The 14,251-nt window shown below is 39.5% G+C and overlaps 1 pseudogene; it reads right to left on the reverse strand.

The window, feature by feature from the left end:
* The window catches only part of LOC149179538 (transcription termination factor MTERF15, mitochondrial-like), a 29,240-nt pseudogene that overhangs the window by 530 nt on the left and 14,459 nt on the right, over positions 1–14,251 (reverse strand).

Raw genomic sequence — 14,251 nt, forward strand, 5'->3', positions numbered from 1 at the left:
CATCCTATGTTATCATCACTTGAAAGAATACTTGAATCATATTTCTTGCATCGGAGTGATCATGAGGTCTTGGTTGTGTTCAGAAAAAGTGCATTTTTTCCTCTACCCAAGAAAATATATAATAGGTTTGAAGCTGCCCTTGATTGGGATCAGGGTGAAAATTTGGACAAGTTTAATCAAGCAATTTTGGACAACAGTGTGACTCACTGAGTTTTGTCATTTAGTAAATTACTCTAGTAAGAAGAGTTATAATTGTGGAAGCATATGTTTGCGTAAAAGTTAACCAATACCCAAATTCAAAATACAATTGAGATTTTAATTAATTTATATATATATATATACATCTTATATGGTTTCCAACATTCATTATTTTCTATTTTTAATATTTTTTAGAAAAATACTTGTACTTTTTAATATATATATATATTAATTAATAAAATATTTTAAACTGTACATCTTATATGGTTTCTAACATTCATTATTTTCTATTTTTAATAATTTTTATAAAAATACTTGTACTTTTTAATTTTTTATAAAAATTTAACAATTCTAACTTCATAAGTCTATCGGCCTCTCTTTGTACCTTTTGGGACAATTGCTAGTTTTATTCTTTTATTGAGATTCTATTTAAAGTAAATATTTTGGTAATATGTTTTGGGATCTCCTATGAAGGCATGTTCCATGAAAAAACTTTATATTCCTATCTTTCCAATTTAGCAAATCCACTCTTACTTTTTCTCTATTTTTTTCCTTTATCGTAGATTTTGAATAACCTAATCGACTATTGTGACTTCTATGAGGATATCTCCTAAGAACTTCCTCCTCTTTTGATCTTATATAGGATATTAGGCACTTCATCTTCCAACTCTTTCTCCTCTTGAAATATGTTTTTACAGACTTCCTTTTTGTAGGTTTTTAGTCCAGGTTTTATATTTTGTAGTTTTTTACAAAGTCTAAACATCTTTGACCTTGTAGAGACGTAGTCCACTTTCCATGATTGAGCTATGTGGATTCTTAGCTCTCGAAGGGGATGTTTGGAGGCCATTACTTCAATATATGTTTCTAAGCCCATAGTCCAATGGCAAAAGGACCCTTTTGAATATCAATGATTTTGCTAAGTAGTTTTCCTCCCCTCCATTCTTCCAAGATCAAGTATTTGTCCAATCTTTCAAAAACAAGAGATTCCCTTTTTATTTAATTGTTCCATGTATATTTTCCATTTATGGGTTGGACATTAATCAACTTATAGTTTGATATAAAATTATAGAAGATGGATCCCTTAGTTCCTTGGGTTCTTACCGTTTTTCTCTAAGGAATTTTTTGTGAAATTTAAATATCCACCTAAAATCCAAGGCCCATTTGAAGGCCTCCAATTTTCTAATAGTAGGAGCCACTAATTTTATTTTAGAATGGAAATGATAACACAATAATTTTTTTTTTTTTTTGGGATCATGTCGAAAAATGAAATTTTACAGAGCGATAACCCCTCTTTCTATGGAAACTGAAGATTGACCAAACTAGGGATTTTGTGCTAGGGTTTGAGTTAGGGCTTGGCGCTGGTGACCATGGTGGGTCATGGAGGAGGGAGTTTTTCTCCCTCCTATAGTCAAATAACCACGAACAAAAACAAGGAAACTGATTTGCATCGCTTCAAGAAACCAACAGAGGTGTTAACTGAGGATACTAACACAGGAAATATCGAACCTCACGAACAGAGAGCAAATCATGAGGAAGCTAGTAGGAAGCAGAGAAAAGAGGGCAGCAGTCAGAAAGTTCCTCCTCTGAGGGCGACAAGCGTCTAAAAACCCAAGTCAACCATCACTCCTCGGGTTGTTTTAAGTGACCCAGCGCTACAAGTGCACAAAGATCACATGATAGAACACGCGATCATATGCAAATTTATGGGGATTTGGCCGACGGAGAAGGCCTTACATGCATGGATAAAGAACCACTGGAAACCTAAGGGGGAAATAAACCTTCACCTCAGATCCAAGGGTTTCTTTACGGTGGTGTTCACGAGCTTAGAAGATAAAGACAGAGTGTTTGAGGGAGGACCCTATTTCTACACTGCTGCAGGCCTTTACATGCAACCATGGGTGATGAACTTTGTCCTAGAACGAGAAACGTTCACCTCAGTACCGGTATGGATACGACTTTACTCCCTTCCTTTAGATTATTGGTTGCCGGAGTCTTTAAAGGCTATCGGCAATAAACTAGGGCATTTTATAAAGATATCAGATGTGACATTAAGAGGCAAATACACTTCCTTCGCCTAGATCTGTGTGGAAATGGACCTATCTAGGGCACTCCCAGACGAGATCATTTTAGAAGTCTATGATGAAGAATGGGTGTAGGCGATGGATTATGAGCATGTCCCATTTAGATGTCGTAAGTGCCATGAACATGGGCACCTTTACAGAGACTGCCCATTCAATAAACTGGAAAGCAACAAAAAAACCACCACAAGTAAAGATCACGAGGGTTTCACCAAGGTGGGGGGTAAGGGGAAAGGAGGAAAGTGGAACCTAAAGAAAATCAACGAGGATGGACAACTGAGCCACAATAGTTTCAAAATCTTAGAAGAAGATATAGGAAACAATGAGGAAAACCAGAAACCGGAAACTAAAACTAATGAGAAGGATAGGGACACTACCATGGAGGACATACCAGAGAACAACCAACAACAGGATGATCCGCCGAGCATTGTGGATCTTAGAAGGGACCATGAGATGACCCCAAGTGAGGCAGGAACGGAGGCTTATGAACTATACGATATTCTTGAGAAGGAAAACTTGGATCTGGAAAAGTTTCTGAAGCAGGGTATTACCAAAGGAGTTGACTCCCTGCCAAAAGAGGAGTTTGACAGGGTTCAACAACTCTTCCTATGGCGATCACAGTCAAAAAGTTCTAAAGTCAAAAGAAACCATGATAGCCAGGAAAATAGAGGGATGAAGACAATGGAGGAATCATAGGGCCACTCTTCCAAGAACCCGGGTAGGAAAAGAGGAAGGAAAAGACAGAATGAGAATGTGGAAAACTCATGATCAACTCAAGTAAGATGAAAGATCTCACCAGTTACTCTTTTACAAACCTATCTTAATGAAGTTTACAACATGGAATATTAGGGGCCTAGGAAGCAAAAGGAAACAAAGAAATCTCAGCAGTAGAATAAAAGAAGAAAAACCAGACATGGTTTTCATTCAGGAAACAAAGTGCTCAATGGATAAAATCAGAGAAATCCACAACAAATGGTTAAGCAAGTATGAGTATCTAGAGGTTAAGGCAGACAGCTCGGCAGGAGGGATTCTGACGCTTTGGGATCCCCAAAAACTTGGAATATTGGATGCGGAAGCGTCCAAGAACTATCTTTCGCTGGTAATACAACCTGTGGGTGATAAGGAAATTTACATGATCACAAATGTCTATGGACCTCAAAAACTAGAAGACAAACTCAAGCTTCTCACTTCCCTTGAGGAGCTAAGAGAGAGACACCTTGATATACCCTGGATTCTAGCAGAAGATTTCAATATGATCAAATCTTACAGATAAAAAAGATGGCACCAAAACACTAGGTAGAGACTCCACTGCATTCCAAAACTTTATAAATAACATGAGATTAGTGGATGCTAAAACATTAAATGGAACTTTCACTTGGAACAATAAGAGAGGAGGGGCTTCTCAAGTTGCCTCTAAACTGGATAGATTCTTGATCTCAGAGGAGCTTTTTCTCACGGGCCCTTACATGTCAGCTTTTATCCTTCCATTTGGAGGTTCAAACCACTAAATTGTCTAGCTTGAAGCCACTTTTATGGGTACACCGAGGAATAGACCTTTTAGGTTTGAAAATATCTAGCTCTCTCACCCTAACTTCACTAGCAACATTGAGAAATGGTGGATGGAAAAGTTGCCCTTACAAAGAACTAAAATGTACATGCTACAACAAAGAATTAAGCACATAAAAGCCAGACTCAAAGATTGGAATAGAAAACAGTTTGGCAACATTTTCAAAGCCAAAAAAGAATTTGAACAAAAACTTCAGGGGATTAATTAGCTTATGATCACAAATGGCTTTACTGAGGAAAGGAATACTCAAGCTGATGTTCTTCAAAAGGAATGGGACGATAGGAGCAGGCAAGAGGAGATTTTCTGGAGACAAAAATTGAGATTACAATGGATTAAAGAAGGGGAAAGAAACACAAAGTTTTTTCACAAATCAACTTTAAGTCACAGGTCACATAACAGAATTTTGAAACTTAAAGATTCTCAAGGAAAAGAGCTCATCACCCACAAAGAAATGGAATCTATCCTAGTTCAACACTTCCTTAACATTGCAAAGGAGCCTCTCTTAGACAGGTCACAGTTTATTAATAAATTCACAAGGTACATCCCTAAGTTGGTAACAAGGGAAGACAATCATAATCTCAATAGGCCAGTATCTGAAGATGAGGCTAGGGAAGTTATCAACGAGATGAAAAATGGGAAATCTCCTGGCCTGGATGGTTTCAATGTGGACTTTTTCAAAGCATGCTGAAAAACATTCAAACAAGATATCCTTAATGCAGTTGAAGACTCAAGAAGATCCAGATCGGTCCTGAAGGCTCTCAATGCCTCATTCATAGCTTTGATTCTGAAGTAGGAAAAATCCATCACACTGGACAGATTCAAACCCATAGCTTTGTGTAATGTGGTGTAAAAAATTATTTCCAAAATGATTGCTAACAGACTCAAGCCCCTTCTTCCAGCTCTTATCTCATAGGAGCAAACTGGTTATGTGGAAGGAAGATAGATTCTCAACAATATCATTCAAGCTTATGAGATAGTACACTCTTTGAAAAACAACAAGCAAGATGGAATGATCATACAATTTGACCTAGTGAAAGCTTATGACAAGCTAAGGTGGTCTTACATCAGAGAAATGTTGAAAGCTTATGGTTTTGACCACAATTGGATTAGATGGGTCATGGCCCTTGTTTCCACAACCAGTTTTTTAATCCTGCTTAATGGATCGCCCTCAAGAACATTCATGCCTTCTAGGGGTCTAAGACAAGGAGATCCGCTCTCCCCCTTCCTCTTTGTGCTCATGATGGAAGGGCTAGGCAGAGAAATAAAAATGGCAAGTGCTGAGGGAAGAATCCAGGGTTTGAAACTCACCACAGATGGCACGGTTTCAACTCACCAACAATTTGTGGATGACACAATGCTGCAGGGTATTCCCACAGTCAAGGAAGCCAAAGCTTTTAAACAAATCCTGAATGACTTTGCCATGGCAGCTGGTATAGAGGTAAGCCTTGACAAATCAAAAGTTTTCTTTTTTAATACTAACATTGCTATTCAAAGAAACCTTACCAGAATTCTAGGGTTCCAAAGGGATCATTTACCCTCCAAGTACCTTGGAATACCCCTTACAGACAAACCTCTAAGCAGGGGAGTTTGGGAACCGATCATTAACAAACTGCAGGATAGGATCCGAAAGTGGACATGTAGATCTTTGAATTTAGCAGGGCGCCTTGTGCTCACAAAAGCTATCCTACAAGCCATACCTATTTTCATGATGTCAGCTCTTCCAGTTCCTAAAGGAGTTTTGCAAAAGATCAGGAACATCCAAAGAGATTTTCTTTGGGGAAAAGGGGAAGAGCAAAAGAAGTGGGCTTTGGTAGCTTGGGACAAGCTCTGCAAACCTAAGGCCCATGGAGGTTTGGGGCTTCATGACCCCGAAACCCTCAGTAGAGTTTCGGGTGCAAAGCTTTGGTGGAGGTGGCTCAAGGAATCGGCATCCCCATGGGCAAAGTTATGGAAACAAAAATATGCACAAAATTGGCAGGAGAGGGATCATATTCGAATGTCTGGGCTTATCAAGGGCTCCCACATTTGGAATCTTGCTTGGGAAAATAGAGGCATTGTCCAGCAGCACAGCTTCTGGGAGATCCGAGATGGGAACTTGGCAAGATTCTGGGAGGATAATTGGCAGCAAGAACCAAACCTATTTAGAGAAGAACTAACCGAACTCAAGAATGACATTGACAACAAAGGTTTATGCATGGTAAGTGATTTCTGGGATCAGGAAAGGAACAATGGCAAATGGAGAACTTGGAAGGATCTAGGCTATAGGGAAGAGAGCCCTTTGAAACCTCAAGCAAACTCTCTTGCTATGGACTTAGAACAAAGAAAGATTTTGGTCTCATCCTCGTCAAACCAACTCAGATGGGGAAGAAACACAGAAGGTAACTTTAACCTCAAAGAAGCCAACCAGATAGCCACTGGATGTGATTATCAAGACCCTGATAAGACATGGAAGGACCTTTGGCAGAACCCGCATTGGATGAAAATAAAGATGTTCATGTGGTTGGTTCAACAAAAGAAAATTCTAACTTGGGAAAATATTCTGAGAAAAGGTTTTATTGTCCCATCCAAATGCTATCTGTGTGATACATAAGAGGAGACATGGGAACACTTACTCAACCTTTTCCCTTTCACCTCAACTTTCTGGGATTGGGTGGCCTTAGTCTTCATACAAACTAACAAGGATGGCCTCAGTATTACAAACACTCTGAGGAATTGGATAAGAAACTTCTCAAGCAATAAGCTCATCAACAATGCTTGGGCTCTAGTTCCAGGCTTCCTAATCTGGGATTTCTGGAAAGAATGCAATGGCAGGATTTTCAAAAGCAAAATTGGCTCAACCCAGAACACTATTGCACAAATATTAAGACAACTCAAAGATATTGTTGGTGCCATGTTAGGGAGACCTCCTGAGGAACTGACTCTGCCCCAGGACAAGCGTATACTGCTGCAGTTGGGTCTCCAGTCACAAGTTCCCTAGAGCATACACAAGGAGGTAAGCCAGATAAATGTTGATAAAGACTTTTGGCAACCTCCACCTCATGGTTTCTGGAAAATTAATATAGATGGAGCTTCTAAAGGTAACCCAGGGATGGCTGGGTTTGGTGGGGTCATCAGAGATGAGCAGGGGTGCATAAAGAATATCTTTCATGGTCATTTGGGAATGGCTACAAACAACATGGCGGAGCTCATGGCCTTAGAGCAGAGCCTGGAAATACTAATTGAGTCAAATTCTCACAATGCAATTATTGAAGCTGACTCAGAATTGGTTATTAATGCGGCCAAGAAGATCTACAATGGAAAATCACATGAAAAAGTATCCAAACATTGGCAACTTTTGCAGGTCTTTCAGTGCATTCATTCCCACCTACAAACCCTGAGACCGGCCAGCCTTGTTCATGTGCGAAGAAAAGCCAATATGCTAGCTGATCGTCTGGCGAATGAAGGAGTGGTGTGCAAAGAAAGTTACAGTAGGTATGCGTGGGATTCAACACCCTTGGGGAATTTGCGGGAGGATTGTCAAAGACAAGCAGATAAAGACATGGAAAACTTCCATACCATTAGGTTTGAACAAGAAGAAAAACTAGTGGAAGCTGGAGAAAGCAGGGTTGTTAGCCTTTCTTAACCGTTTGATTTTACAAAAAAAGGGGGTGGGGAGCAAAGAGAGAAGAAAAGTGAGAAAATCAGAGCTTTCCACAGGGAAGAGGCGCTTGGTAATCAGCAGGCGTCTTAGCAACTCACTGGCCATGGATCCAGACTGCCTGTGTAATCGTATGGCCATTGGGTGGAAAAGTAATCAAAGGATAACCACAAAAACAGACCCGAAACTTTATAGAGAAGTGGTTTATTTTCCTCATCGGGTCCGAAAAGGAAATTAAAAACCGTGCAGTTTTTCGCTCTGATATCTTGGAGGAACGTCAAATCATCAGGGGCTTTATCGTACGAGTTTCGGGTTTCAAAAGTGCTCGAAACTTATGTTTCATACCGGACCCAAACTTTCTTTAAACTCTGGCTCACTTTCCTTTTCGGGTCCGTGCACCGGGTAAAAGGGACGCTTGATGTACAAAATGCTAGTTTCGTGACCGTCAAATCTCACGAGATCTTGGATGGAGATTTTTTGTAAGCCTCAGATTGAGGGTTTCGGGTTCTTTTTCGGGCTGTGTAGTTGGTTACCCTTTATAGGGATAGCCTAGGTTGGTCCTTACATTGTAAGGCCTTGTAAATTATGTAATATTTCTCTCGGTTAATAGAAGGCTCCACTCTTATTTGACCAAAAAAGGATAACAGAATATTTTTTTGTTAAAACAAAAAAAATTGCTCCATTTTCTATCCTTTACTTTTAAGGTTGTCCATAATTTCGCAATAAAAGCATTTATGCCTCCTCCATAAATGTAGGGTTAATATCTTTGCTTGTGTGTAAGTCTTGAACCTCTCATATTCCAAGACAAAATGTTCAAAAATAAGAGAAAATGATGCTATTAATAGTGTATTTTTACTAAGGGATGGCAAGAGTGGGAGGGGTGATCTTTGGCCCCAAGGAACAATCACTGCTCAAATTTTCTCAGGGTTTAGGTGCAACAACAAATAATCATGCTAAATTTTTGGCATTATGGAAAGGTTTGGAGATCGATATTACCAAAGGTATAAGGAAACTAAAATTCCTTAGTGATTCATAGATAGTCATAAGGAAGATTTTTTAAATGCATGCTCTATCTTTATAATACATAATTGGCATTATAAATTAATAAGAATATTTTAAGAACACTTTATGCAAGATTATTCAATATTTTAGTACAACATAAATTCTTTACTAACAATGCAATGATTATGGATTAATTACTCACAATACATTAAATAGATCATACCATGAGTGTTTCATTAAGATTATATAACTTCTAGTTTTATTTTTAACATGTAATTAAAATTCTAGTCATATGTTTAACGTTAAATTTTAATTTTCCCAAATCATATGCTAAATCATGACTAACAATAAGAATTCTTATCATACCTTTTCAATATCACTAAATAATATTTACATAGAATTCTAGTTAGGCATTGGACAACATTCAATGATGCTCTTTAATGTATTTTATTTGGTTTTACTTTAAAAAGGTTAACTAGATTACAAAATGGAGAAATATAAAATATAAAAATTAGACAATGTGATATTACATCAATCAAGGAATGGGTACATCCATTAATATATTAAAATTGTTAGCTTACTAAACATTTTCCATGCTATCTTTAGTTTAGGTAGTAAATTTAATCCAACATATGATTTTATTTACTTTGAAATTATGTGGTACAACCAAATTGACAAGTTTATTAATATTTAGTTGTACCTCATTTTGCAATCAATGCATCACAACACCTATCCTTTTGTTATGTTGGAGTCTTCCTTGCTAATTCTCAATTGCTTCAGGCTCGAGAGGGGCCCCTCCCCCTGACGAGGAGGAGGTTTCCTTTCATGCTTTGATTTTGATGCTTAAAACCAATCTTAGGCCAAAGGAGCATCGAAAGAAATTTGTTAAAAAGGCTAAGAATATTCCGCTGGTCACTCTCCCTCCGGGCTTTTGAAAGACCTCTTTAACATTCTCTGACAGAGCCTTGCTTAGGAAATTCATGGGAATGTGGCCCTCGCCCAAGTCCATTGAACAGTGGGTTGAGAAAGCCTAGAAATCCATGATGAAAGGAAACCTATGTGTATTTGTAGTGGATAATGGTTTTTTTGTCTTTCTCTTTGAGTGTAAGGAGGACAAAGATATTACATTTTGAAATGGGCCATATTTTTTTGGATCAAGGGGAGTGTATCTGAACACCTGATCCCTTGACTTCAATCTGAACGAGGATATTCTTACCGTCATGCCTATTTAGGTCAAGCTTCCTCACTTTCCCTTGTTGGCCTGTTGGAGCGATGAATGCTTGAAGGCCATTGGAAATGGTGTAGGAAGGTTTCTAGATCACACGAAACCGAAAGGGCAACAATTTGCATGTGCCAAAATGTGCATAGAAGTTGACCTTGAAAAGGTTCTCCCCTTTGAGATTGTTCTGATCCAAGGAGAATGGAAACATATCCTACCTCTTGACTATGATAAACTTTTGTTTAAGTGTTAGAGTTGCCATGAATATGAGCACTTTACCTGTGATTGTAAAAAATATCAGGCTGGAATTAAGGAAGGAATTACCTCTACACAAGAAATTCAATGGCACACCCAAAAATGGGGGGCAAATCGAGGGAAAGACGGGATCATGAACTCTAAATATTTAGCTCAACATGGTGCCTCTTCTTAGGCCAATCCATTTCGAACTCTATCTCAGGACGATATCAAACAAGGAGGAGCCAAATGCTGATATAGAAACTCCCAGACATGAATAAAATTTGATTGAAGGAGAGGAAAACATGGTCGAAAAAGAAGAGGGAGAGATCCATGAAGGAGACCAATCACAACTCCATCAAAGCACATCCACCCCATCAAGTCTTGAAAGGTGGGAGAAAGGGCTAGAAAATGTGTTTCCTGAACCTCAAGGATCAATGGAGGGAGTAGGAAAGATGAAGACAAGAAGTGCCAAGAAGAGAATAAAATGGGGAAGTGAATCCACCATTCAAGAGCTAGTGTAGCGCAGAGATCTTGTGGAGCTTCTGGTGGTTTATGCAGATTTTGGGTGGTGGTTAGGCTAGAAGACAAGAACAAAAAAGAAATACTCTCTTTTGTTAACATTTATGCTTCGATGCTATATATTGAGAAGGTAGAATTTTGGGATTCCAAAATCAGGCTAAAGGAAGAACAATGGCACATTGATAACATTATGGGTGGAAATTTTAACACTGTTTTATATTTTGTACAAAAATGTGGGGTAAGTTTAGTCAAAGACCAATTTTGGGAAAGGTTAGAAGACCTTCTTGGTGAATTAGATCTTTTGGATGTTAAGCCAAAATAGGGAATATACCTAGTCTAATCATCGAAGCAGTTCTGAGCACACAATGACTCATTTGGATCGCTTCCTCATTCACAATGATTGGCTAGTTCTCCCTCCACCTCTTCCTAGCCCCTCCTCTCCCTCTCACCCCAAACCAAACCCCTCCCCCAACTCCTTCCTTCTCGCTCTCCCTCTCCCTCTCCCCCCGTGATGCAGGAGCATCTAGAACCCTTAGTTTAAAGGAGGAATCCAAAGCAGAGCGAAGAGGAAGACGTGGACTAGGGGAGAAAAACAGGGAAAAATACGCTTTAAAACATATTGAAAGATGGAATGGATAAGTCTCGAAGACTTGATCTAAATGTAATCTGCCATGTGTTATGCATGCATGCGTATGAGAGCTTTAAGGGCTTTTACTAGAGGATTTATCGGATCCTCCCGTGATCCGATCCAACAATGCTTCCTTATATATGTGTGTGTGTGTGTGTGTTGAACCTGCGTGTTTAGAAGAGAGGGAGAGACATAGAAGTAGATAGAGGGATTGATAGAATTGTGAATGCCGAGAGTATTCCCAATGTAGTGAAGGGAGACTCTATTCTAAGGCTGAAATGCCTTAGCTGTAACCGTGTTATGTTGAATAGATATGTGTTCTGTGGATTTTCTCTGTGTCTGCGTATTATGTCTCTTTTCAACTCTGTTATATATATGTGTGTGTGTGTGTGTGTGTGTGACGCGGGTTCAATTCTCAACTGTGAGTGTGTTGGTCAACCGTCGATTCCTGTAGGATCAATGGCGACCCTATGATATCAAATTACTGTTATATGCATGTCGTGTGTTATGGCAGATCTGGCAGAGAACTATGTTTAAACACATAAATCCATCAACTGGTCGATGAATGCAAGGGAGATTAGTTAGAAAGGATACAGGCAAGAATACTCAGGAATCGTTGGATCTGAATGATCAACGGTCAAGATCCTTTATCGCATCAGCGAAGGCCTTAGGGTGTTATCAAAGTCCAACCATCAAACATTGCGATTGCGATAGCCAATTAAGCAGCGACCGTCGAATCAGCTTCAAGATTGAAGGTCGCAATCTAGTTGTTGATCGCATATCGAGGTAGTTAAGGGCTAAGCAATGGCGGATAATGGTATGTGATTGTGATGGGCTGATACTCTGACGGTTGATTAAGCGATATGGCTCGATCAGCGATTGGAGCGATCGTTGATCAAAGATCAGAGGTTTCAAAGATCGGAGCACTATTAGAAGTATTGAAGGACCGGACCCAACGATATTTATAGTCATAGGTAAAATGGATTTGAGTTCCGAGTTATGAGTTCCGATAAAGGTTTTCCTTTGGAAATCTCTTGTTCCTGTATATCTCTGATAGTTAAATGGTCGAGGTTTTAAAGACTTAAAAGCATATATAATTGCTCTCGATAGTGTAAAGAGGGCTCCGATAAGTGTTGTGGTCCATGATTTAAAGGCTTAAAGCCTAAAGGTGATCCAGGTGGATGTTGGTGGCCACCCACCAACCCATTTGGACCCCCACAACTGTCTCTTTCAGCTCTTTCAGTTTCCTAAATTGTAGCACAGTTTACTATTTTTAGCAGTTTTTCGGGTCCTGAACTTCCGGAGCCGTTTTGAGGCCCTAAACGACGTTTTTTTGGGATTCTGGGGCAACATGGGTCCATGGACCCATGTTGCCTCCCAAAGTGGTAGTACTCGGATAGATCTTTCTAACGAGCTATCGTATGCGTCAAACGGAGATCGTATGCCAAAGTTACGACCCCGGGAAATTGATGTACCAATTTACCCAAACGGGGCCCACAATTTGGCGTTTCATCTTCTAGGGTTAGGTTTCGGGATGTGAAGGGTTTTCCATTGTTTCTCAACAATAAATAGGCCTTCGAGCCTCATTGTAATACAGTTCGGAACAGTTCAGAGGCATGTAGCCGCCACATCTCTTCTCAGAGATAAGCTACCATTGCCCTAGCTGGCTTCTTTCCATTTCTGTTTGTAAGCATATTCAGTATTTTACAGTAATGAAATGAAGTATTATTGCCGCTGCATCTCTGTATTTATGGTTATCGCATCTCTGTATTTATGGTTATCTCTGTAATCTATTGCGTTCCTGTTTAAATCCGGATCAAAAGGAATGCTTCCAATAGGCTTTGTGGGCCATAACCCATAGGCCTCAAGATTGATTTATTAAGGAAAAGGGATTTTGGATTCACCCCCAATTTCTCATTTCCATCAAGTGGTATCAGAGAAGACGAAGATTCTGCGTGCAAGAGAAGGGAAAGGATTCCAGAAAGAAAGAAGAAGGAGCAGGAGGTACAGTTGTTTAAATCTAGAGAGTTATGGTCTTACTGTCGCACAGAGAACGACAGCCGAAGGTGAGAAGATTGCAGCAAACCTAGAGCAAGGTGTGCTCATATGGTTCCAGAGGAGAGAACCTAAAGGATGCCAAAAGGCTGAGTGAGGAGAGCTTGGTTAGGTATCATGTAGAAGAAGGAGACTGTTACTGTAGAGGTTTGGTTGCAGCTCACAGAAGATCATGAAGGCAGTTCCACTAAAGAAATGCAGTGGGTAGAATTGTTAAGGACAAGGAGAAGCATATGACTAGGAGGTCATAAATTTTTGTGCCTCGGGAGTCTGATGTAGGAGCATCCAACACCCTTAGTCAAAGGGAGGAATCCAAAGCGGAGCGAAGAGGAAGACGTGGACCAGGGGAGAAAAACAGGGAAAAATCTGCTTTAAAACATATTTAAAGATGGAATGGATAAGTCTCGAAGACTTGATCTAAATGTAATCTGCCATGTGTTATGCATGCATGCATATGAGAGCTTTAAGGGCTTTTACTAGAGGATTGATCAGATCCTCCCATGATCTGATCCAACAATGCTTCCTTATATATATGTGTGTGTTGAACCTACGTGTTCAGAAGAGAGGGAAAGATAGAGGAATAGATAGAGGGATTGATAGAATTGTGAATGCCGAGAGTATTCCCAATGTAGTGAAGGGAGACTCTGTTCTAAGGCTGAAATGCCTTAGCTGTAACCTTGTTATGTTGAATAGAAATGTGTTATGTGGATTTTCTCAGTGTTTGCGTATTATGTCTCTTTTCAACTCTGTTATATATATATATGTGTGTGTGTGTGTGTGTGTGTGTGTCGTGGGTTCAATTCTCAACTGTGAGTGTGTTGGTCAACCATCGATTCCTGTAGGATCGATGGTGACCCTATGATATCAAATTACTGTTATATATATGCATGTTGTGTGTTATGGCAGATCTGGTAGAGAACTGTGTTTAAACACAGAAAACCATCAATTGGCAGATGAATGCGAGGGACATTAGTTAGAAAGGATACATGCAAGAATACTCAGGAACTGTTGGATCTGAATGATCAACGGTCCAGATCCTTTATCGCATCGGCGGAGGCCTTAGGGTGTTATCGAAGTCCAACCATCGAACATTGCGATTGCGATAACTGAT

The sequence above is a fragment of the Pinus tabuliformis genome, chromosome 3_2, assembly GCF_031772625.1.
Source record: "Pinus tabuliformis cultivar Carrire ecotype Pingquan chromosome 3_2, CPIR1, whole genome shotgun sequence".
Classification (NCBI taxonomy): Eukaryota; Viridiplantae; Streptophyta; class Pinopsida; order Pinales; family Pinaceae; genus Pinus; species Pinus tabuliformis.